The sequence below is a fragment of the Artibeus jamaicensis genome, unplaced genomic scaffold, assembly GCF_021234435.1.
Source record: "Artibeus jamaicensis isolate MK-2021 breed Jamaican fruit bat unplaced genomic scaffold, CSHL_Jam_final scaffold_369, whole genome shotgun sequence".
In the NCBI taxonomy this organism is placed as follows: Eukaryota; Metazoa; Chordata; class Mammalia; order Chiroptera; family Phyllostomidae; genus Artibeus; species Artibeus jamaicensis.
Window position 1 is genome coordinate 14844522 of NW_026522042.1, and position 23746 is coordinate 14868267.

Below are 23746 nucleotides of genomic sequence, written 5' to 3' on the forward strand. Positions count from 1 at the left end.
ATGCCAAGTTGAAGAAATTCTGATGGCTGTTTGAAATCTAGTTCAGTCAGTCAATATGGCTGTGTCCTATGAAATTAATTCAGAGTGAAGGAAGGGCCATGTGCTATAATGGGAAAAGAATTGGACAAGGACCACCGTGATCTCACTTGGAACGATGAACAGTCACTTAACCTCTCAAGGCATCTGTTGGGCTGAGCTCGATTTCATAGGCCAGTTCTAAAATTTTCTGGAAGAATGTAATGCCGCTTAACAATTCTATATTTCCTCGTGCTGCCGGAAAGCTCATGTGCTTGTGTATTCTGTCAGGATTCACGATCATTCATTGTCATTAAGATTAATATCTCAATTTTATAGACCACAGATGCTGCAGGTAGAGGAAAAGCAGATGGTAAAATGATGCGCTCAAAAAACATACTCTCACTGTAATTCTTTATTTGATTGTATTTCCGCTGGACGTTCCCAAACTTTATTAAATTTTTACAATTAACTCAAGAGAGCTTTGATCTTGTCTGTAAGTACCAATTTAGATGCGTAGGTTGGTTCTTGGTAATAGAACCGGTGTGTCAGGGAACAAGACATCTGTAGAACAGTTAGAGGCAGGGCATCCTTGCCAGGGGTATATGCCAATATTAGCATATACCTTTATTTCAGATCAGATTGGTAAAATGGTTTTTGTAAGTCTGATAGTAGATGTCATCAAGAAGATGAACAATGTCAAAACATTCCATGAATGAAAAGGAAATGGTAATAATACTTTTAAATAAGGTAAGAAATACATAATTTGTTTCATGTAAAACATTGGAAATTTTGATTTTTTTCAAAAGTAAGTGTTAATATGTCATGTAGACATCCCATGAAAAACTAAAATTTATTTGTGCTGTATTGTATAATGTGACTGATAGCAGGATATATATATTTTTAAAATTAGCTTTGTTGAGCATAATGAAAAAATACTTTGAGAAATTTTCTAGAATTTAAAAATATAGTTTTAAATAGCTAATCTTATAAACTGACAATGAGTAACTGTGTCAAAATCCAGCTATTTTAACATATTTTGGCCTATGTCCACTTATTTAATTGAGGGACTTTATTGAAAGTTTGCACTGTATTAAGCATGATCTAGATGAAAACAGAGCACTGTTCAATAGGAATATAATGCAAACCTCATGAGCAATTTTATTTATTTTACCACCAAGTTGAAATCTTTTATTTTGCTAATGTACAAGTAGAATGTAACAGTTCACTTTTACGGTGAAACACTTAACTGCTGATGACTTCTCTAAGATTCTGCTGTCCTTCCTAGTTCAGGCACCCAATCTCCCGTGAAAACCCAGCTTCCCTGCCATCTACCCCCCCCCCCCCCCGCCCAGAACTAGTCTGTCTTTTCAGAAGTCTTGTCTGGTGTTTTCTGTGTTGGCCTCTCTGTGCTGCTGCTTCCTTTGAAAGACTTCATCGGTTAATTGTACAATAGTCATTTCGATCTTATAATTCTTAGTAACCGAAGATACCCACTTTGACTCCATTTCTCTTCATTTAGATCCAGCGGTGAGTTGTTTGTTCTTTTGCTGCTAGTTTAAATCTTCAATTAGGTTTCCTTAACTTCTGGAGCTCTTTCGGTGCACTTTCAATCATAGGAACTAAATTGTCATTACATACTTCCCAAGGCTTCGCATCCATGCTGTGACATTAGTTCCAGATTCTCAATTCGAGCTGCTTGATGCTCGACTGGGCCACAGAATAGTTTACACATTGTTACCATGAGGTGATGTCAATTTCGTCACCCGAGGAAGGGGCTGAAGTCCATACCACTTCCCATACTGAGCGATTCATTGGTTGACCAGCCGCCAGTCTTTCAAATTCAATTCTTACTACGTCACTTTAGAAAGCAGCATAATCCAGGACCGTCAGATAGGTCAGGTAATCCTTAGCAGTGAGTATCTGTTCGTTTCTTCCTTCACCAGCATGCAGTGTGCTTCCCGCACACCAGGCGTTTGATCATGTTGGTGAACATACTGCTGCGCATCCGCAACCTCTGCGGCCACCAGGCCGGTGCCGCGGTCCTTAAGTTCGCCGGGGTTTTCTGAATCTGCACAGGCTCGGCCCGTTTCATTATGCCTGCCTGTGCGGTTTTAAATTTTGTAGTTTCCATACTAAGCAAAGTGTAAAAGGCACAGGTAAGTTTCATTTTCGTAAATTTTATTGAACCCTATATATGTATAATATTATTTTAACATAAAATTTGAGGCTGTAATTTTTTATGTAACCAAGCTTTCAAAATTCAGTGTGAATTTTACTTAGGGTACAGATCAGTGTGGACTAGCCACCTACCAGGTGTAGCCACGTGAGGCCAGTGACTACAGTACCGGCAGCCTGGTCTGGATGCTAGGGTATGGTAGTAGATAGCACAGGCTGGCCGCTAACTTCAGAAGCATTATAGGCTAGTACAGAACACAGGGTTGAACAATCAAAGCGTAAAATTTTATACTTCTTACAGTTGTTAAAAAGCATCAATAAAATTAATATTGTTGAATACAGGCCTGGCATTTAATGTATTTCCATTACATACGTCATAGATGAATGCGTTCTCTGTATGGCTGAGATCATTCTTGCCGTTTTTTTTAGGAAATGCATTCAGAATTAACACTCCTTTGTAGCCTGCTAATCTTCTTTTATGTCTGTGTTTTCCATTTTCCCAGTGTAATATCAATATTACACTGTTAAAAACTCACGAAGAAGAAGCATAATAATCCTTTAATGCCTTTCTACATTGTTAAAAAATAAAGTAGCTAGGTACAAAATAAAAAAAATTATCAGAGAAAATTTTATTTAGAATGAAGGAAAATTCAATAATTTTTTCATGTACTTTCTATAGCTTTACAGTTTCTGTGATTTGTGCTTCTGTGATTCTGTGACATGTTTTTAAAAGCTTTCTACCAAGGGCTATATAGATCTATTGGTTTATTATAAAAGTAGTATATTTCTTATGAAATCTTATAATTTTATCTAATTTACACATAAAAACTGGTATGAAGAAAGTACTTAAGCTTTAAAAGGGTAATAGTATAGAAAATTTAAAAATATAAAGAGAATATAATATATACATGACATAAATTCAGTGTCATTTAAAGATTTACCTTAACTGATTTCATTTAGTTCAGGCTTAATTGTTAATTGTGCCGTTGATAGTTCTATGTATTTACTGAGTTTTGAAGAATGAGAAAAAGCACAGTTTTCCAACCAGAAGTTTAATGGTCACTCATTCAACTAAAAATCTTTTCTCATGCTGCTACCTAACTAAAATTGCTGTTGGAGTTTAGACAGAGAAGACTGTATGGACCAGAAGAGTCAACTCCACGAGAACTTTCTTTAGCTGGAACTTCATGATTGGATAGACCTGTATTTTTTTTCAGGAAAATGTAGGCAGGTCTTTCTCACTATGAAAAGCAACATAAACAGAGTTGAAATTGACAAGAGTTGGAAAAATAAAGAAGATAGCTTCAGTTTGAGAAATTACAGTTAGAAAAAAGAAGGATGAACAATGTAAGGCTAATTAATGGAGACTTAGAATTGAAGCTTTGTCCAGTAAGTGATATGGTACCAATATAGTTTTAAATCAAGGCAGTGGAATAATGAAAATGGCATTTTTAGAAGATTCATCTAGCAGAAGTGACGGAAGTGATGAAAAGTGGAAGGGAAATATCAAGGAGGCTGGGTTGAGGGACCAGATCCAATAATAGATCTGAAGATTTAAAACAAGCCTTCTTATGATGGGAGACTTACGCTTTTTTGACAGCATAGGGGATAGAACTGGGGGAAAAGGGCAAGTAAGAGAAGGCTGAGGAAAAAGAGAATAAATGTAGGACTAAATTTATTCAGAAACTAGGCTCCGACAGGATTTGGGGCTCTGGTTGTGGAGTGGGATGGGCGGAAAAAGGAGGACAGACAATTCTTCCGCTAATAGTATGGCGTACAGCAGTTATTTTGAACTGTTAAAGTGAGTTCTTTTAAGTGTCTCTTGTCCAGCATAAAATATAGCGAGTTACATTTTACATTATTCTTAGATCTCATCCCTCAGAGCTAAAGTCAATTGAAAGTTGGCTGAAAAATTACTAAGTGGACTATGGTGATTCTTCCATGTTCTTTCTAAAATATACATATTTTGGTTTGAATTATTTCAGAAACTATAAAACCAAACTGTATTTATGTTTGCATTATGTTGGCATATGGTTACATATTGAAAAGTTAGCTTTAGCATAGCATTGGATTATAAAATTGGGCATAGCAAAAACAAAATCACAAAACTCAGAGCAGTAAGAGAATTTATAACTCATGTAATTACATGGGTAGAAAAAAATAGTTATTAACTATCTATCAGATACAAAGACTACTGAGAGTATCAGGTATATACATGTAAACAAAAAAAGAAATAATAAAAAAGAAAGAAAAAACTGTCTTCTATAGTCATTAACCAAATGAACACACATATATGTGTGCATGTGTATATATAACCCATACACACACATTCTGAGAAGTGATTATTATGCATTGAATTTTATCTTCTCCAAATTCATATGTTCAGGCCCTAACTCCAGTACCTCACAACATGATCATATTTGGAAATAGGTTTCTTGAAGATGTAATTAGCAATTTAAGATGAGGACAAAAATGGAGTAAGGTGAACTCCTAATCCAGTGTAACTGCTGTCCTCATAAAGGAGAAATTTGGATATAAACACAACCACAAGCAGAACAATATGTAAGGATGAAGGCAGATACAAGGGTGATGTTTCAATAAGCCAGAAACCCCAAAGATTACTAGCAAACCACCAGAAGCTAGAAGAAAGGCATGAAACATTTTTTTCTCAAGACCTCAGAAGGATCCAACTCTGTTGACGCCTTGAACTTGGACTTCCAGCCTGCAGGACTGTGGGACAATAAATTTGTATTGTGTAAGTTACCCGGTGTGTAGTATTTTGTTATGGCTGCCCTACTCAAAAACCAGAGTTCTACAAAGTGTGTGGAGACTTATTATAGATTAGATTGGTTATGAAGACCTTTAAGGAACTTACATTTTGGCAGGTACACAAAGGATGAGAATGAGTAAGCCATGGGCAGTGTTGGAGAAAGAGTGGCTTGGGCAGAAGACAGAGTACATGCAAAGGCCCCGAAATAGGGAAGAACTTGGCATAAGTAAGGATATGAAAAAAGACCAGTGTATCAGGGGCACAGTCAGTGAAGGAGAGAGGGGCACAAGATGAAACTACTTAGACCTTGGTAAGGAATTTGAATTTTATTCTAAGACCAATAAGGAGACTTTCATGGGCTTAAATCAAGTGGTGATATAATCCAATTTATATTTTTAAATAAATTCTAACTGCTAGCCAGAGAATGATATAGAAAGGGTAGTGGGAAACATAGTTAGAAATGACAGCATTGGACCAGGTATTCAGGCTTAGAATAAGCTTGTGGTAGCAAAATACACCTGATTTGAGAAAATGTTTCACATCAGGAGTTAGAGGGAATCTGTCAGATTTTTGTCTTGAGGTACTGGGTGCTTCTTGCTAGAATGTTTACTGAGGTAGAAAGGATGGAGGATGGCAAAAGGGGTAGAAGAGAATGAGAATTGAATTCTGGATGTGCTAAACCTGATACGCCTATGAAATAACCAATGAGGAATGTGAAATGGAAGGTTCATGGGGCCAATGAAAGTCAAAGGCAGGGGTGGAGAGATGGAAGTTATATAAATTGCGCCGTGACTCCGGAGTATTGAACACTTGTAGGGGGGCTGAAGTCTCCTGATTTCCAGGCCCATGACCTTGCAATCTCATGAAAATGCCTAGTTAATGACATTATGGTATCATTCAATTAAGTATAAGGGGGTGCTTTCAGGGGTTATATTGAGAATAAGTGTACAAGCACCACTGTGGCAAATAAAAAGACAGGCAAATGAAGATCAGTGAGACACTGTCAAGAGCACAGAAATAAGATTCAGAAGGCTGGAAGTTTACTTTCTGCCTTCCTACTTATTGGTTTAATTGCGCCTTAGAAAAATGATTTCATAGTGTCAGAAGACCTCTAGGATACTTATTAGTTTAAACATTTGACAACTCCCTAGAAATTACGCTTCTGGGTACACAGCCTGACAGTATTCTTGTACATGTGTACAAGGAGATATGTACAAGAACCCTCGCTAAAAACATTGTTTAAAACAGCAAATTTAAAGGAATTTAAGCATCCTTCAAAACAAACAAATAAATAATGTTATATTTATATGACAGAAAGCTATTTAGCTTTTTAAAAATGAACTAGATCTTTGTGCTAATGTAAAGATCACCAGTATAGAATGTTGAATGGCAAAAAAAGTGGGTCTGAGAATTATACTTGAAGTGATTGACCTTGTGTGGAGGCACATGCATGTAAAAATGTTAACAGTAGATGAGAAGGATGAAGTTCTGGTTAAAAGTTGGAATGGGAAAGAAAAGACTAGTGATGAGCTATCTAGAAAGCTGTGAGTTCATGTTTTATCTAAAATATACATGCAATGGTCAAAATAAGCTTGTTATATTATTTTTTAATGATTTTATTTATTTATTTTTAAAGAGAGGGGAAGGGAGGGAGAAAGAGAGGCAGAGAAACATCAATGTGTGGTTGTCTTTCATGAGCCCCCCACAGGAGACCTGGCCTGAAACCCAGGCATGTGAATGGAACTGGTGACTCTTTGGTTCACAGGTCAGTGCTCAATCCACTGAGCCACACCAACCAGGTCTGTTATATTATTTTTTTACAATGATATTAAATTAACATTATGACTCCATAAGTAGGTTAAAATCAATCATTTTCATTATCATAGAGAATGAGTCTCATTTCCATAAATTGTATATTGTAATATCAAGTTATTCATTTTTAAGAGTAGAGAAATCATGGTATTCCTTATAACATATTTTTTCATTTCTCCTTTATAAACTTACACAATATACAAAAGTTGTGAGATTACACAGCTTTTACTATCAGATTCTGAGATGAGTGTTTGAGCTGAGTCAGGCACTGTCATTCAAGACTGCTTTGGAGAGCAGCTTTCTAAAGGAGGCCTTGGTAGTCTTGCTCCGCAAATCAACAACTTGATGTCCTTAGAATTTAAAGCACCAAAAGTCACAGAGCTGGTAAACAGAAGAGACAAAAGTTAAACCTCCGTTGTTCTATTCTGTCCTATTCTCTCCACCAGGACTGACATACACTTTCATGCTGAAGAGACTGCATAACTTTCATAATTCCTTAAAGTTGGTGTTTCGTTGAGTTAATATGGAGTTTAAATACATATTGAACACAATAGTCATGTATTTTTCATATAAATGTTGTAGAAATTCCAGAAATATATGCTAGTAAATGAAGAAAAATAAGTAACATTATGAATTCCATCTTGATAATAGAATTATTCCTGTTAATCATAGAAAAGCTATGTTCCATGTTATGCTCTGGTTTTGTTTTTCTGGGTATCATTATAGCTATTCTCATTTTGTTCCTTTTTTTGGAAAACTTAATAATATACTGTTATTTTTTATGTTGAAATGGACAAAGATTTTGCTGTATTTAGAGCTGAAACAGAAATGTTACACTGTTGTGGAGTGTGCAATTTCACTGGTTCACTTTCCAAAAGAGGAAAAAGTGTAAGACAACTTCAAGAAAAAACTCTAACAGATATATTTGAAAAGAGGTTCACAGATGTAACTTTACAGTCATTTTGGGTTTGATTCTTCCTTTCTTGCCTTCTCTGCCTACTGTCCCTATTTCACATCTTAACAGTTTTTGTTATACTTGAATGATGAGCTCAAAGCATAAAAGCTGTTGTTTTCAACCTTTATTAATGTTTTCTAACTCATTTCCCTGTTTGCCCGCTGACAGCCTGCCAAAATCACCCTCTGGTGAATTGTAAAAAGATTGGGGTAGCAGTCAGGGGCCCCGAATGTGTTGCAGATAATTAGTAGATGAGATCTTTGTCACAGCAGATACTTGGCTACCCGCATGTCTCTATTTTTAAGACTGAGTGTTACACAATGTGCATTCATTGTCTGCTTTAGTGCGAAGAGTACATCTCCGTGTTGTATATAATAGAACTGAGTTGAATGAGAAGTCCCATTATTCTTTTGTTGTTTTGTACTGTCACTGGTTAACATGTGAGATATACATATTTGGTGAGTAATTGAAACCACCTTAGGCTTTTAAGCAGCTTTAGAAAGGGAAATCACCTATTTTGTTACTTACTGACTTAATCCAACCACCAGTCTTTGTTTTCCTGTAAAGGTGGGACCCAAAAATCTCCTAAGGTGATCACATTTGTTTTCATGCTAATGAGTTCAGATAAATTTGATTGGCAAAAATAGGGGGTCAGGACATTAGTTCTTGAATAGCACAAATAGAAAGTTTTTTTCAGTGTAAGATAAGGAGTGATAAATTGAGGTAAAAAGAAGAAATGAGACTTTAGGATGATGAAAATGCCAGGGTTATCAGTGGGCTTTCACCAGAATCCATGGCAGAATAGCTGGTAATGTGTTGTTATGTAGTGATGTGTTCTCTTTGAAAGTCCGATGATGTGCCCTCTTAAATGTGCACATGGAAGGTGTGCATGTTTGTGTTATATTCAACAGGCACACTCAACACTTGACCTGTTTAATCTTTCCCTTCTTTATGTGCCAACCTTTGTTTCACTACCAAAGGAAGTTCATCAGTTTATAGTGCCAATGATCTCCGGGTATGAGAATTATGTAGTCATGCTATAATGGACTAGTTACCTCAATATTATAACCAGAAATGACTTATTTTTAAAAGGATAACTACACCAAAACCAGTTTCCAAGTCTGAAAAAAAGGAGGAGAGATCATGGCTCCTCCTGTAACCAAGATGGTTAACTTGGAGAAGTCACAGGAACTCCAAAGGTGACAGATTTTTTGTAAGTAAAATGTGTACAAAGATAGCTGTTTTTTTTTTTCCCCAGAAAGATTCTTACTGAGGGCAATTAAATTGATAGAGTTAAAATTCCTTAGAAAGTCTTTGGTGTTTTACAAGTATAAGGCTTTATTAGTAATAATCTAAATATTGATCTTGGCTTCTTTTTTAAATCAGCATTTATTCATTTTTCAAAAATTAATAGGTGTCTAGTATATTTCAAGTTTATACTGTTCTAGGTATTGGAAATAGAGTAGTAAACAAAAAAGATGGTACTTATTGTCTCTATAGATCCCAAGCATTAGTGAATTCAAATAACGATAATAGAAAAAACTATAAAATCAGTTGGTGATAAGTGCTATAACATAAAATAAGTCAAATAAGATGCTTTAAATATGAGTTAATTGTAGAAAAACTTGAAGGAGATGATGCCAAAGCAGTGAGTGAGGGCCAAATTCTATACTGAAATACTGGCTTAAAAATATTCGCTCTTGAATGAATGATATTCCATGACTCAATCAAAGCCATGTATATCACTTACCAATATTTCATAGAAAACTCAGTGGTCTGGTACTTAAAACTTTTATCTCACTCCATGCTGTTATATTTGGAATGAAAATTTTAATTTTTTTTCAAGGACATTTTTTTCTTTTTTTTTTTAGATTTTATTTCTTTATCTTTTAGAGGGGAAGGGAAGGAGAGAGAGAGAAATATCAATGTATGGTTGCTTCTGGTGCATCCCCTGCTGGGAACTGGCCCCTGCTGGGAACTGGCCTGCAACCCACAAATGTTCCCTGACTGGGAATCGAACCGTGATCGTCTGCTTTGCAGGCCCGCACTCAATCCACTGAGCTACACCAAATTATTAATACATGAAATACAACATATTTATTTTTACAATGTCATGTAAGTGCAATGTAATAAAATTAATCTGCTAACATATGCAAATTATGGCAGAAGGGTAAATCACTGTCCAAAATAACATTGTGCACTTGAATGTTAAACAATATTTGAAGAGAAAAATGAATTTTCAGTATACCTCTCTTAAATAAATTAAAACAAATTGTGTTTAAAATATGTGAAAATAAAATAAATATTTTCTTGAAAGTAAAAAAATAATGTTGGATTAGCCTGTTTACACAACTCACACACAAATTGATGTATCTTTTCTTAGCACAGATGATTGAGAAAACAAATCTAGAGGCAAAGGCTTGTGTGTTAACATTCCATCAGGGAGGGAAATCCTTAGTTCCTGCATTCTGGGATGGAGGGTGGATTCCTAATATTACTAGGGAAGTAAGGGGTCATTACTAAACTGACCACCAGGTAACCCAGCCAACTTGTCTGGGTGCATGTAGATCCAATGGCTCTCATCTTTCTGTGGCACGAGGAAAAGCCTGAGGTAGGCGGCTAAATTTGCGTGCTAATATTGTTGGTGGAAATTAGGCTCTTTCATGGGATCATAAGAAAAGTGTTCCAAGGACCCATGTATGGGAGACTGTAGTCTGGCAAGATGATTTATTTGTGTGGAAATAGAAGCTGCCCCCTGGGTTTCCAATGTACCATCTCCCTCCATCTTACCATGGAATTAGTCCAACCTTGTCTTTAGCAAGGCCAAAACAAAGGGCAGTGTTCAGAATTTCTGCTTCATATTAAAGCTTAGTCCCTTGGAGCCCACAGCATCAGTGCAGGCCCCAGTGGCTGCTACACCCATATGCTCCTGCGTGTGTTCTTGGGCGAGAGAGAATATGTGAACATATGGGAAAAAATGCAGGTCAGAAAGAGAGAGAAAGAAAGAGAGAGAGAGAGAGTGAGTGCACTTCTTTGTTCCTCTGGGATTATAGTAGCTTGGCTTTGGGATGGACTAGATGCTTATCCAAAAGAACCAGTCAACTTCCCAAGCTTCCGTGGGCTTTTTGATGGGCATACCACCTATCTAGACTAACAGGCACCTTTGGTCAACCACCTTCCCCTGTGCCCCCCAACAATCTGGTATCAGAGTGGGGGGGAAAGAGAAGTGTTAATCTCCTTGGTGGAGCAATACTATAATCTCCTGTATGTGAAGCTGTAACTTCCTGGAGAAGCAAATAGGTTCATGCTACCCAGTTGATTAAACTCACTCTCCATATCTAATTTCTGTTGCTGCACTTTCCTGTTAATAATTAGCTAACTAGCAATAGTAACAGTAGGAAGTGAGGGGCCATCTGATGAGGAATTAGGATCACCTACTATCTTATATTTGGCTTAGTATGCAGACAGAGTGTAAGATAAACAGGTCCACAGGATGTTGGTGGAGCTCAATAAACTTTCCTTCACTACAGTTCTAACTGTCTCCTCCACGGCTACAAAAATGTGTCAGATGTTGATCACTCTTAATTGGGGGGGAGGGGAGGTGCTGTCAGTAACATCCAGTCGAAACTATGGTCCAGTCAATCCAGGTGGATAAGAAACTCATTGGGGACCTAGTTCTTATTGTAAGCTATTAAATAATAAGGAAGAAAAGCTTCAACCATATTGGAAAATCTATAAAATACAAATTAAGGCAAGAAGACAAAGTTGTTTTCTTCTAAAAATCTATGAAATTAGTTAAAATAAAACAGATCAATATATATACCATGTTTTTGTTATATAGGATGGGTGAATTTTCCTGTAATGCTAATGATTATATTAGCTGATTCAACTTTTATAAAAACATACTCTATTGTTTAAGGTTATACATTGCTACAAATGACAAGAATCTTCTCTTCTAAACAGAAACAAACACGCAGTTGTGTACACAGAAAAAAACAGTCCTTGTGGATTAGATTAAGTCCTATATCTGTTATGAGAAAGTAGCCACATGATGTGGGAAAAATACAGTATAACTTAACTCAGTTGTTCTTGTTTCCCAGGTTCCTAACACTAGTACACAGCCCCCTCATAGTGCAATACATGAAGAGTTGGGTCCTTCCTGGTTGGGATTGCCCATATTTTTAATGCATACTTCTTTCACAAAATGTGCTGCAGCTGCAGAGGCTAAATTTGGACCACTGGCTGTGTTATAAATAAAGTTTTATTGGAACACATCCACTCTCATTCATTTATAGCCTAAGGACTATGGCTGCAAGCAGCCTATGGCTGCTTTCCAAAGTTGAGAAACTACAACAGAAACCATATGGCTTGTCTAAAATATTTATTATATGGCCCTCTAAAGAAAAAAATTCAATTCTGTTTTATATTATTGGCTTGCATTAAAATTCATGAAGACTTTATAGTCACAAATAATATACACCATTACAAAGAGTGTTCATAGGTATTTGAAACCCTTCTGGTTTTCAATCATGACTTAGTGTTAACAAAAACCCCATTCCTGTTGAGGACAGACCAAGTGTTCCAGATTTCCAGCCATCCAGAAGCTCATTTTCACATAGTGAACCCTCTGACTCCAACTTAATAACTAACTGTTCATACAAGATTATCTTAACTAAAGACAAACCAAATATCATATATATATGTATATATATGATATGTGATGGCAAAAGATGTAAAATACCTTTTGTTATAGCAAATTCATCTTTATAAATGCATGCTTAAGACATTTATGTACAATTTTTCTATAAGGCTGTATGCATCTCAAATTTATATCAAATTCCTAAGTACAATTCTAAGTGCTTCAAGATTGGTGAATAAATTCTACTACTATTATGTTGTAATTATTATAAATTATATATTGAGTGAAATGGTAGAATAGTTTACCATTAGCATGTAGAATGCAAAGGATAATCACATTTTTCAAAATTGTATTTGTATACAATGGAATATTTTAAAATATAAATATAATTTATCTTTTTCCATTCTTGATAACTGTATTTTAATTTCTACACCCCTCCTACCATTGAGCCCAAGCTACAAGGTGGACGCTTGTTGCTCTGGGGAAAGAACTATGGAAGCATCATACAAAAGTGATCAATTCTTCCCTTAACTTTCAAAATAGAGTTTTAAAATGTAATTGAAAAGCAACAATCTACAAATCTAAGCACATTTGTATGTAAAAACTCTAGGATTAAGGTAGACCATTTTTCTGTGAGTTTTCCCATGAGTCTTTGGAGTGGAAGATCATGAGCCAGAGCCGTGAGGACTCAAATCTGAGAAAATCAGACTAGGGATGCATGCAAAGTAGCATATAATTAAAATGATAATGCTCCACAATGGGTAAATTTAACTGTTGCAAGTAGGTGCTGGGTTATTATTACTGTTTTATAGATGAAGAAACTGAGGCACTGGAGGTTAGGTAACTTTAATATAGAGCTGATATTTTAATTCATGCAATTTGGCTACAGATAAGATGCTATTCACCTCTATGTGATATGGCTTCTCTAAGATACAATCATATTTCTCCTGCAATAAAAATGATTTAGCACCTTGGCTGGGTATTCAGTTGGTTAAAACATTGTCCCAATATGCCAAGTTTGTAGGTTCAATCTCAGGTCAGGGTACACACAAGAAACATCCAGTGAATGCATAAGTGGAATAACAGATCTCTCTCTCACTCTCCCCCTTCCCTCTCCCTTTTTTAAAAAAAATCAATTAAAATTATTTAGCCAGTTGAAGACTAGAATGAGGAAAGAAGTCAGAATTTGAAAGGAGATCAGAGAGACAACATAGATGCATATAAGTTATTTAAATCTGATTCTGTCCCTCCTGGGTTTGAATCATGCTATAGAATAAATATTTGTGTCTTACAAAAGTCCATATGTTGAAACTCTAATGGAAAAGTCATGGTGTTGGATGGGGCCTTTGGGAGGTAATTAGATCATGAGGATAAAGTCTTTATGATATGATTAATGATTTTATTTTATGTTTTAAAATAGTTTATTTACTTATTTTTTTTAGAGTGAAGGGAGAAAGGAGAGGGAGAGAAACATCAATGTGTAGTTGCCTCTCATGTGGTCCCCACTGGGGACCTGGCCTGCAACCCAGGCATGTGCCCTGACTGGGAATTCAACCAGCGACCCTTGGGTTCAAAGGCCAGCACTCAGTCTACTGAGCCACACCAGCCAGGGTTGATTTGTTGTAGACTGTTCTGCCTGGTTTTAGGAATTGTAACTCTACCCTTTGTGGCTAAGGGCGAGGGAAAACCTTTGGAGTTCGAGCCACAGGAGACAAAGCTTGTCTCTGGTAGCAAATGCTGCCTCAGTTTCCTCTCCCTGCCCCCAAAGCTTGGTTGGAAGTCAATGGTGGGTAAGACTCCTCACAGCAGAGGGCAACCTAAACCAGACTCGATCACTTGGGAGGCCTTCATGGAAGGACTCTGGGGGCTGCAACAGAGAGGGAGCAATGGACTCTTGCCCCACGGCTCTGACAAAGCCTGAGTCCCCACGTTCTCTGGGAGAAGCGCTTCCTGGCTCAAATCCCCTTAAGCCTGAAAACCTGATGGGGAGGGGTGCAGCTCCTTGCCTTACTAGACCATGTTCTGGGGAAAAATCTGGCATCACAAAGACTTCCTGATAAACCTGTGAAATCTGCTCTGCTAGGAGTGCTTTCATTCATATGTTAAGGGTTTGAGCAGGAAACCCTAAAACTGTTTCTGACAGACTCTGACTCATACTAAGCCCTCAGACCTCTTTGAAATGTTATCTACTATTTGATCCTTGCTGCCCAGTATTCCTGTGTGTTACAACCCAATAAAAGCTCTTGGAGGAAGGGGCTCAACACCTTTTTCGCCTGAAAAACTAGCCACTGCTCACGGCCTTTTTCCTCTGGAAAAATGGCCACCTCTCCTCCCCAAGCAGATCACATCATATCTCAGTCATGTTTACTCTCAATCATGGCAGACGGGGTGACTTGCGAGGAAAGTCCCCACCACACTGATTAATGATTTGAAAAGAAGAGACAGGAGAAAGTTGCTTCCTATTTCATTGCTCTTTGCCATTTGAAGATACAACAAGATCATGGCCACTGCAAACCAGAAACATCCCCCACCAGAGCCTGAATATGCTGACCTAGGAGCTCTCCAATTCCAGTTCTCTGAGAACGTAACTTACGTTGTTGAAGCCATGCAGTCTATGGTAATTTGCTTCACCAGCCCCAAATGAATAAGGCAATCCTTAAGGGCATGAGTGTAGTGGGGCATATAAATGTCTTTTTGTACTGGTGAAATTCCAGAAGGAAATCCAAGAGATAAAATTTCTTATATCTGTAAGACCTTATATCTCCATTTCCCTGGACAGTTCTGGTTTTCACCTATTATTTTACTACTGTAAATATCAATAGCACTTGTTTTCATTAAAAAAAGCATCCCAGCTAGAGAATAAATGACATGGTCTTCCTATTTATACGTTATAACCACGTGGAACTTCAGTAAGAGGCTGACCCACAGAGCATTGTTCTCCATCATGGGCAGAGTAGGTTGGATGTAGAAATGGTGTCAGCAGGAGAAACCATGTACTGCCTGTGTCAAATGAATATCAGCAGCAGATTGGGAACAGACACACCCAAATACCACGTCTGTTCTGTGTGCAAGCTGGTACCTCCCCATGACTCCACCTGTCTTAGTTCTCTTGGGATGCTCTAACAAAACACAGTGGATTCAGTGGCTTAGAAACAGCAGAAACACTACTCTCAGTTTTGATGTCCAGAAGTCTCCGATCAGATTCTGGCGTGTTATGGTGAAGGCCATCTTCCAAGTTGCAGACTTCTGGTTGTATTCTCACGTACTGATAAGGACCAGGGAACGATACTTGAAACCTTTTTTAAGGGTTTTGTCCTCATGACCTAATTAATCACTTCCCAAGGCTCTACCTCTGAATACCATCACTTTGGTAATTAAATTTCAGCTTATGAATTTGGTGGTGGGGTGGGGCACATTCAAACCAGAGCATCGTCATATCACGGGCAGAAAGAAGAGAAAAAGAGGGAGAGGTTGAATATTTGAAATAATGATAGTGAGCTAATGCTGGCGTGATTGAGTTAAATGAAAAGTGTTTTGATCATCAAAATAGAAAGTTCAAGTTTATTTTCCACTACAAATGTGAAAAGAGAGACTTGTGAATGAGTTAAGTTACACAGAAATAAAGTCAGAAGTCTCCACCTTCAAGTAATAACATTAGATTTTGAACTACATATATTTTTACATACACATAAACGAACAGAAGTGAGTATATCCACCCAAATGTTAGCAGTAGTAATCTTCGGTAGTGAGTTTGTAGATGACTTCTATTTCTTTCTTTTATTTTTATATATTCTCCAAATATTCTTGAACATATATCAGCTTTGCAACAAAAAGGATTTTTCTTTTTTTAGAACAGATGCATTTATGCTTTCAACCTTCTGTGTTGGCTGAAGCTAGTTAATCTGAAAACTATTCCGCCTTGAAGTGTTAATGAGCTAATAAGTCATTTCAGGGTGAGTTACTTTTCAAAACTGCTGAAATCATACCTCTAACTATACTTGTACTCTATTTACTGGTAGGGAGGACTTGACTAACGCAGTGGCTGTAACCTAATGTAAGAAAATATGCTTGCTGTATACACAAATTATTATTAACATCTAATTAATAGAAATAGTCCCATTTTAGTAAGTTGGTAACCATCCTTTGAATCCAATCATTTCTCTGAGTGAGGCCTCTATGGAATATGGCTTAGTCTTTCATAAAGTAACAAAAGCCTGGAAGAACTATATATGATAAGCTTCCAATTAACTGTGATCATTACATCACATTAATGTTCTGAAGTCTATACTTATCCATAATATTAGAAAATTTATACAGAATTCTGGGTGCAGAATACTAATAGATGTGACTTTTAGCAATGACTAAATTAGAATTTTGGAATGGTTGACTTACATGAAGGTGTCTGTGTGTACATGCGCATGAGCACAGAAACACGCACACACATGAATCTACTCATACTAACACCACCACCACCACCACCACCACCACCACACAGAGGAATGGGAAAGAGGGAGAAGTAACCTGATCTGTAGTTTTTCTGTTGCATGTACATTTTCCTATTTTTCTAGGATTATCAGAAAAATTTGGTTCATTCTTCTTGTTTCTTAAATATCTTTACAGAAAACATTTAAATTTTGCCCTGGCTGGTGTGGCTCAGTGGATTGAGTGTCAACCTGCAAACCAAAGGGTCACCAGTTTGACTGACAGTCAGGGCATGTGTCTGGGTTTTAAGCTGGGTCTCTAGTAGGGGGTGGGCAAGAGGCAACCACAAATTGATGTTTCTCTCCCTCTCTTTCTCCCTCCCTTACCCTCTGTCTAAAAATAAATACATAAATAAAATATTGAAAAATAAAAATAAGAACACATTTTAATTCTTATTAAACTTCTCTGGTAGTTATTGGCTATTAAACAATTTTTATGATTATCTCATGCAAGATAAAATGCAATAGATTGGACAAGACACAGTAAATTATAGTTAAGTAAAAAAATCACTAAAAAACACTGGGTTTCAAACATCAGCTGGTTAAGAAATGACACATCCTTAAGAAATAAGAAATTTGATATGTTGGTTAAAATGCTTTATTGTTGTAAATATTGGAAACTCAGCTTAACCTGGCTGTGGTGTTAATATCATGTGTCAACTTGACTGAGCCTAGAGGTACCCGTGCACTTGATCCACTGTTATTCTGGTTGACTGTAAGAGTGTTTCCGGATGAAGTTGACACTTGAAACGGTAGATTGAGTAAATTGTTCTCCCTGCTCCCTCCAGTGCGAATGGGCATCACCTAATCCATTGAAAGGCTGAACAAAACAGAAGGGAGAGTAAGAGAGAATTCACTCTATTTGCCTGATGGGCTTTGAGCCGGGCAAAGGTCTTCTCCTACCTTCAGACTTAGACTGAAATTTATGCCACCAACATTTTTGCTTCTCAGGCACAATCCGCAAAAGCACATTTGATGAAAACAACCCATATTAAAAAAGATTGAGCAAAATATCTGAACAGACATGCCGAAGAAGTTATATGGATCACAAACAAACATATAAAAACATCTTCATTTATCTTCAGGGAATTGCAAATTAAGTAAATAATTACACACCAGGACACACTTATTAGAATGGCTAATGAGCAAAACCTGACAATAGCAAGCCTGGCACCAGGAGCAATAGAGACTCCTTGCTTGTGGGAATGCAAAACCGGAAAACCACTGTTGAAAAGAATTTGACAGTTTCTTAAAAAACCAAACAGCCTCATTAGAGGACAGTCTGTCAGCTTATAAATCTCAACATTCTAAATCGAAGTCTTAACATTCCATTCACCATTTTTACCACTAGATATTTACCCAAGTGATTTGAAAACATGTACACACAAAATCCTACATATGAGTGTCTATTTCAGCTTTATTCTTAGTCACTAAAACTTGGTATCAACCAAGATGTATATATAAACAGTTAAGCAAACTGCGGTATAACCCTATAGTGGAGTTTTATTCAGTGATGAAAAGGAATGAGCTCTCAGGCCATTAATACAAGAAGATAAACTTTAAAAGCACTATTGCCAAGTGAAGAAAAGACATTCAGGGAATGCTACAAAATGTATGACCTACCTATATGAATTTTGGAAAAAACAAAGCTACAGCAACGGTATATAGACCAGTGATTCACTGGGGCTGGGAGGTTGGTTAGACAAGTGAAGCACAAGGTCATTGTAGAAAAATAAAACAATTATGTATGATACTTTCATGGTAGACATATGAAACTATGCATTTGTCAAGATCTACAGAACTTCTTAGCACGAAAAGTGAACTTAAATGTTCTCACATTGAAAACAAATAAAATGTTGGGGATTTCTAGCGCACTGTGTGGAATGTGAGAGAACACACCACCTCTAATGTAACGTATGGAACACCCTCACTGAAGGTGATGGGAGAAAGGGATTTCCTCCCAATGCACTCTAAAAATGAGTGCTGTTTGTGAGATTAAAGTAAAAAATAACATATAAAAGATTGTACTCTGATAAAGTGGTTTCTCATTCGTGTCTGGGCTAAAAATTTTGATACTGCTATATATATGAATATTTGAATTAAACAGTTAAGTAAATAGAATTAAGTAAATGGATGGTGGAAACCATGTTTCTTATTGTTGCAGAAGTTCACAGACAAGAGGAAGAGGATAGAATTATGCATGTGGTAGGAATTAGAGTTGAATGCATCAATGTGAACTTATGTTTAACTTAATAAAGATACAGATAGTTAATTTGGAAGTGTGTATAGAAATGTGTATATACACATGGTTTAATATACACCCATATGTTCCTTTTCTCTGTCAGCTGAAAAGGTCTAGAAGCAACCACACTTAAGGGATTACAAGTATATTTTACATGCAGACCTTGGTTTCTAATACCGATCCCCAATGAAAAGCAACCAAGTCACTTTGGAGAAATGGTTGATTCTAGAACTAAGGTAGGAAATGTATAAGATGAGCATAAACCATCATTTAGTACCAAAAAGTAAGGGAGAGTAGAAGTAAAAAAAAAAAACCACAATGATGCAAACACAGGGACACAGGTACTAACTGAAAGAGCTCCCAAGGGCCCAAGCTGGGAAAATTAGAGTAAAAAATGAATAAATATGTTTCAGGTTGTAATCAAAAGCACAAAAATAAATATTCATAAGTCCATATTGATATAAATAATTAATAAAAATCAATGGGAGAGCAGGGCCTATCCCCTGCTCAGAATTCTAGATAATGACCGTAGATGCTCCGCCACATGGGAGGTAGAGCGTAGCTCCCCATTCTATGAATGGGGGCTAAAGATAGTGGTGTCTTTCCAAAGAGCACAGTAAGAATGTGAAGATATGGTAGTAATTTATGGTAGGGAAACCTGACAAACACGAACTGGGCCAGGTGTCAAGGTCAGCAGTGGTAAGTCATATTGGTAGATTATACACAAGGGAGGACCAAAAGAAAAACCCAAACTGGAACTTATTTATAAAAAATTGTGTCTAGATTCTTACATGTTTAAGCTTCAGTTACTTACAAGGTGCTCCCCATCTGATGCATTATCGCTATTGAGATTTTCTCCACTGCTCAAAACAGTTTTTGAATTCGTCAACTTTGATACCTTTTAGTGCTTCTGCCATTTTTTATTTCACCTCTTCCATATTAGCAAACTGTTTCTCTTTAAGAAATTTTTTCATCCAGGGAAATAAGAGAAGTTGGTCAGAGTGAGATTGGGTGAAAAGAAAGGGTAGGGACTGGAGGTCATGCTGTTTTTGGTCAAAAACTGCTCAATATTCAGCTCAGTGTGGGCGGGTGTGCTCATAAATCATACATCATCCATCGTGAAATGGGCAAGTGGGTTGAAAGTCTTCAAAAAAATTTCTGTGAAGGCGAATGCAGCCTCTCACAACAATGCCAGCTGGCACACTGATACAGGTGGGTTCCTAGGACACTCACCTAGCAGGGGAACCCTGTACTGTAAGGGGTCCACACTTTAGAAGATCATTTTGAATTTTTGGGGGGTCCCTCCCTGAAGCTAGTTGCAGTTTAAGGCTACTTCAGGTTGCTTGGCAAACGAAACAAAATGCCAGGGCAGCAGTGCCATGGAGTAACTGAGCTAAATTCTTGACATAAGGAAAACTGGGGTGGAATATTTGGAACTCTTTGTACTATCTTCACAGTTTTTGTTAATTTGAAACTGTTTTAAAAATTAAATTTATTCTAAAAGTAGTTATCAAGGAGTAAATGAGCTTGGCACCAGTGGAATGTAAATCTTAATGATCTTAGGACAAATAACTTGAAATTTAGAGTTTTTTAAATTAATACTCAGATGTGAGAGAATAATAAGTGTATTTGGAACAAAAAAAGGCCTCAGAAAGTTTAATATACAAGGACCTTTTAAAGACATTTTACTTGAAGATGTTTACATAAATTTTAATTTAAAAAATCCAAAATGGACAGATTTTGATATAACAAAACAATGTGAAGATACAAGCAAACTTATAATGCAGACTAAATAATTTTTACGATGATGTAAAAGATAAATAAAATATCAGATGTCCCAGTGTGCCATGTAGCTTCTGATGTGTTTAATCTATTTAATTGTATGTATTAAATATTAAGGGTTTACCAGTAACAGAAAAGAGAAAGGACATGTAACTTCTAAGTAATGGAAAAATATAAAACATAACAAAATGAAATTACTAGATTAGTGAAATAAAAAGTGAGAAAGAAAAAAATTTTAAGCAGAAAAAAAACACACAAACCATAAAGTAAAATGACAGGAATACCTATAAGCTTTCATTAATTATAAAAGTATTAATGAGTCAAGTTACACTATTAATATACAGATATTCTTAGAATGTGCTAAAAATTCCCAAAGAAAATTCACTTGCTATACAAAAGCCATAGTTGAAATTAAAGTACATAAAATAAGATTGAATGCAAAAGGGTAGAGTAATGTATTACCAACACCATTAATCAAAAGAAGGGAGTTGAAGAAATGTTATTTTCAGACAAAATAGAACTCCAAATGAATGAATTATATGGAGCAAAGGGAAATATTTCATACTAGCAAAAATAACTGTACACCACGGTGATATGACAGTCATAAACTTTTATATGTACGTAGGTACAAAATACATAAAATAAAAATTCACAGGAAGCAAGAAGAAATGCACAAAAAATCTCATTAAAAGATTTGAAATCTATATTAGAAACTAGGCCAATAAGAAGACAAAATAATTATAAACTTCTGTGTATTTGCACGGGTGTGCACGCAGTGTTTATGTATGCATAGATGAGGAGGTCTTCTCAGAACGGACGAGGATGAGCCGACTGCCAAAGTGAAGGCTTTCAGAAGACAAGGTAGAGAATGGATTCGCAGCGCAGGAGGAAAGTGAGACCCATAATAGAAAGGGACACACTTCCTCAATTTTTAACAGCGATTACTGTATAGCAAGCAATTCTGTTTGTAGAAGGTACCACTTCCTGTCACATTACTGTAACTGGAACACCACCTGAAGTAGCCGCGCAGCCTAATCATAATGTTGGCATTTCTGAATTAGGGAGAAAGCTTTAATTAAAGCTTTTTAAAAACATTTTTCTTGACTCCAGGAATTTACAACAAGACTATTTTCCACTATAAATTCAGGTTTATTTGATAAATATTGCCAAAGGATGACTGTGGTGAAAGAGAATCTTCTAGCAAGGATTTTATTGGAGCTGAGTATTAAAAGAAATCTAATTATAGGTTAATAATTAACTAAAGATTTTCAAAAGGTGTGATGCTGAAGATTATTTCTGGGGAAAAAAAGGAGACAAATCAGGTGTGGCTAAGAAGAAGGAAAGCACTGACTATAATTTAAACCTTGTAGATTAGAGAAGTACATTTCAAGTTCTTTTTTCAAACACAGTACTTTTTTCACCTGAACAATGACTTTGAATAAGATCACAATTCTCTTATCTCTGTGGCTGTTTTTTCCCCTGGCAAATCAATGTGGGGAGGAGATGCCCATGTGCAAATGAAAGAGGATAAAGACAATGTCCAAGAAGATGATTTTGATATCCTATCTTTGGCTCTGTTCTTGGAAGATGTCACTCTTTTGGCTCTTTTTTATGTTTCCTCGTGTTTCATTTTTTCCATTTTAGGAACTGGTTTATACAGCTTAGAAATATATAAAATCTAGCCCTGGATGTTCTTTGAAATGTTAGCTGCTGAGTTCAGCTGTTTTAGCTGTGGCTGCATTATTTCTTTGTGGGGAAAGAAGACGGAGAAAGAAAACAAGAACACTCCAGTTGATTGACAGACTGCCCTGGAACACAAATTTGCCTCTTGAAATCACCAGGAGAGAAACTAATCATTCATATTAATTAAACAATAGCTGGGTTGCCTCTAGCATTTCCAGCTCACCTATTTTTGATTTGTGAAAACTCATACAGAGATGGCATGCTTTCCAGAATTTGCCATGTGACTTCATGTCTGGTTTAAAGGACTGAAGCATTACACTGGCTGGGGTCAACCTACTGACCCCAAACTATTTTACATTGTCTTGCTTTCCTCTGATCTAGAAATTCTAATTTTTCATAAAAATCTCTGAATCCTTCTCTGAAGTAAGCAAAAGTTTAGGGAATGGAGAAGATCCACCTCTTGCACTCCTCCAGGCAAGGTTAAAACTATTATTCCCAACCTATAGTTCACTCTTTTCTTTATTTTTTGAATCCTCACCCGAGGATATTTTTTTCACTAATTTTAGAGAGAGAGGGAGAAAGAGAAACACTGATGAGAGAGAGAAGCATCTATGGGTTGCCCCCCATATGCTCCTGAACTGGGGATCAAACCCACAGCCTGGGTATGTGCCCTGACCTAGAATCAACTCCACAACCTTTTGGTCCTGGGTCGATGCTCCAACCGACTGAGACGCACTGGCCAGAGCAGTTGACTCTTTCCTTGAAGACTTTCATGGATGGACAACAAAGATAAAAAAGTGCAGCAAAAAAGGGAAAAGTTTTGATATGTCTACCATGGTCATTGGTACCAATTCAATGGCAACAGCAATCATCAATTTGGGGTGTGATAAAGAAGGAAACATTATTCAGTGCTAAACAGCTCAATATAGCCACACAGCACCACTTGGCTATGAAAACAGCAAGGATGGGCAGCATCCCTGGGTCCGGGCCTGTCTCTGGCTACAGAGGTCTGCTCTGTACCCTGCTGGTCTGTTCTGCCCTCTGCTGCTCTGCTCCCTTCCGCCCTGGTCTGCTCCATTCTGTGCTAGTCTGTTTCTGGCCTTCACTGGTCAGCTCCATTCTGCTCTGGCAAGACATGTTTGTCATTTAAGTTCAGCAGGGGAAATGTAGTCTTCAGTGGATAGGGAAA

General features: G+C 36.9%; 1 pseudogene; it reads right to left on the bottom strand.

Annotated features, from left to right (window-relative positions):
* Window positions 1-1385: 1385 nt before the first annotated feature.
* Window positions 1386-23676, bottom strand: LOC119036981 (pre-mRNA-splicing factor SPF27-like; annotated as a pseudogene).
* Window positions 23677-23746: the final 70 nt, after the last annotated feature.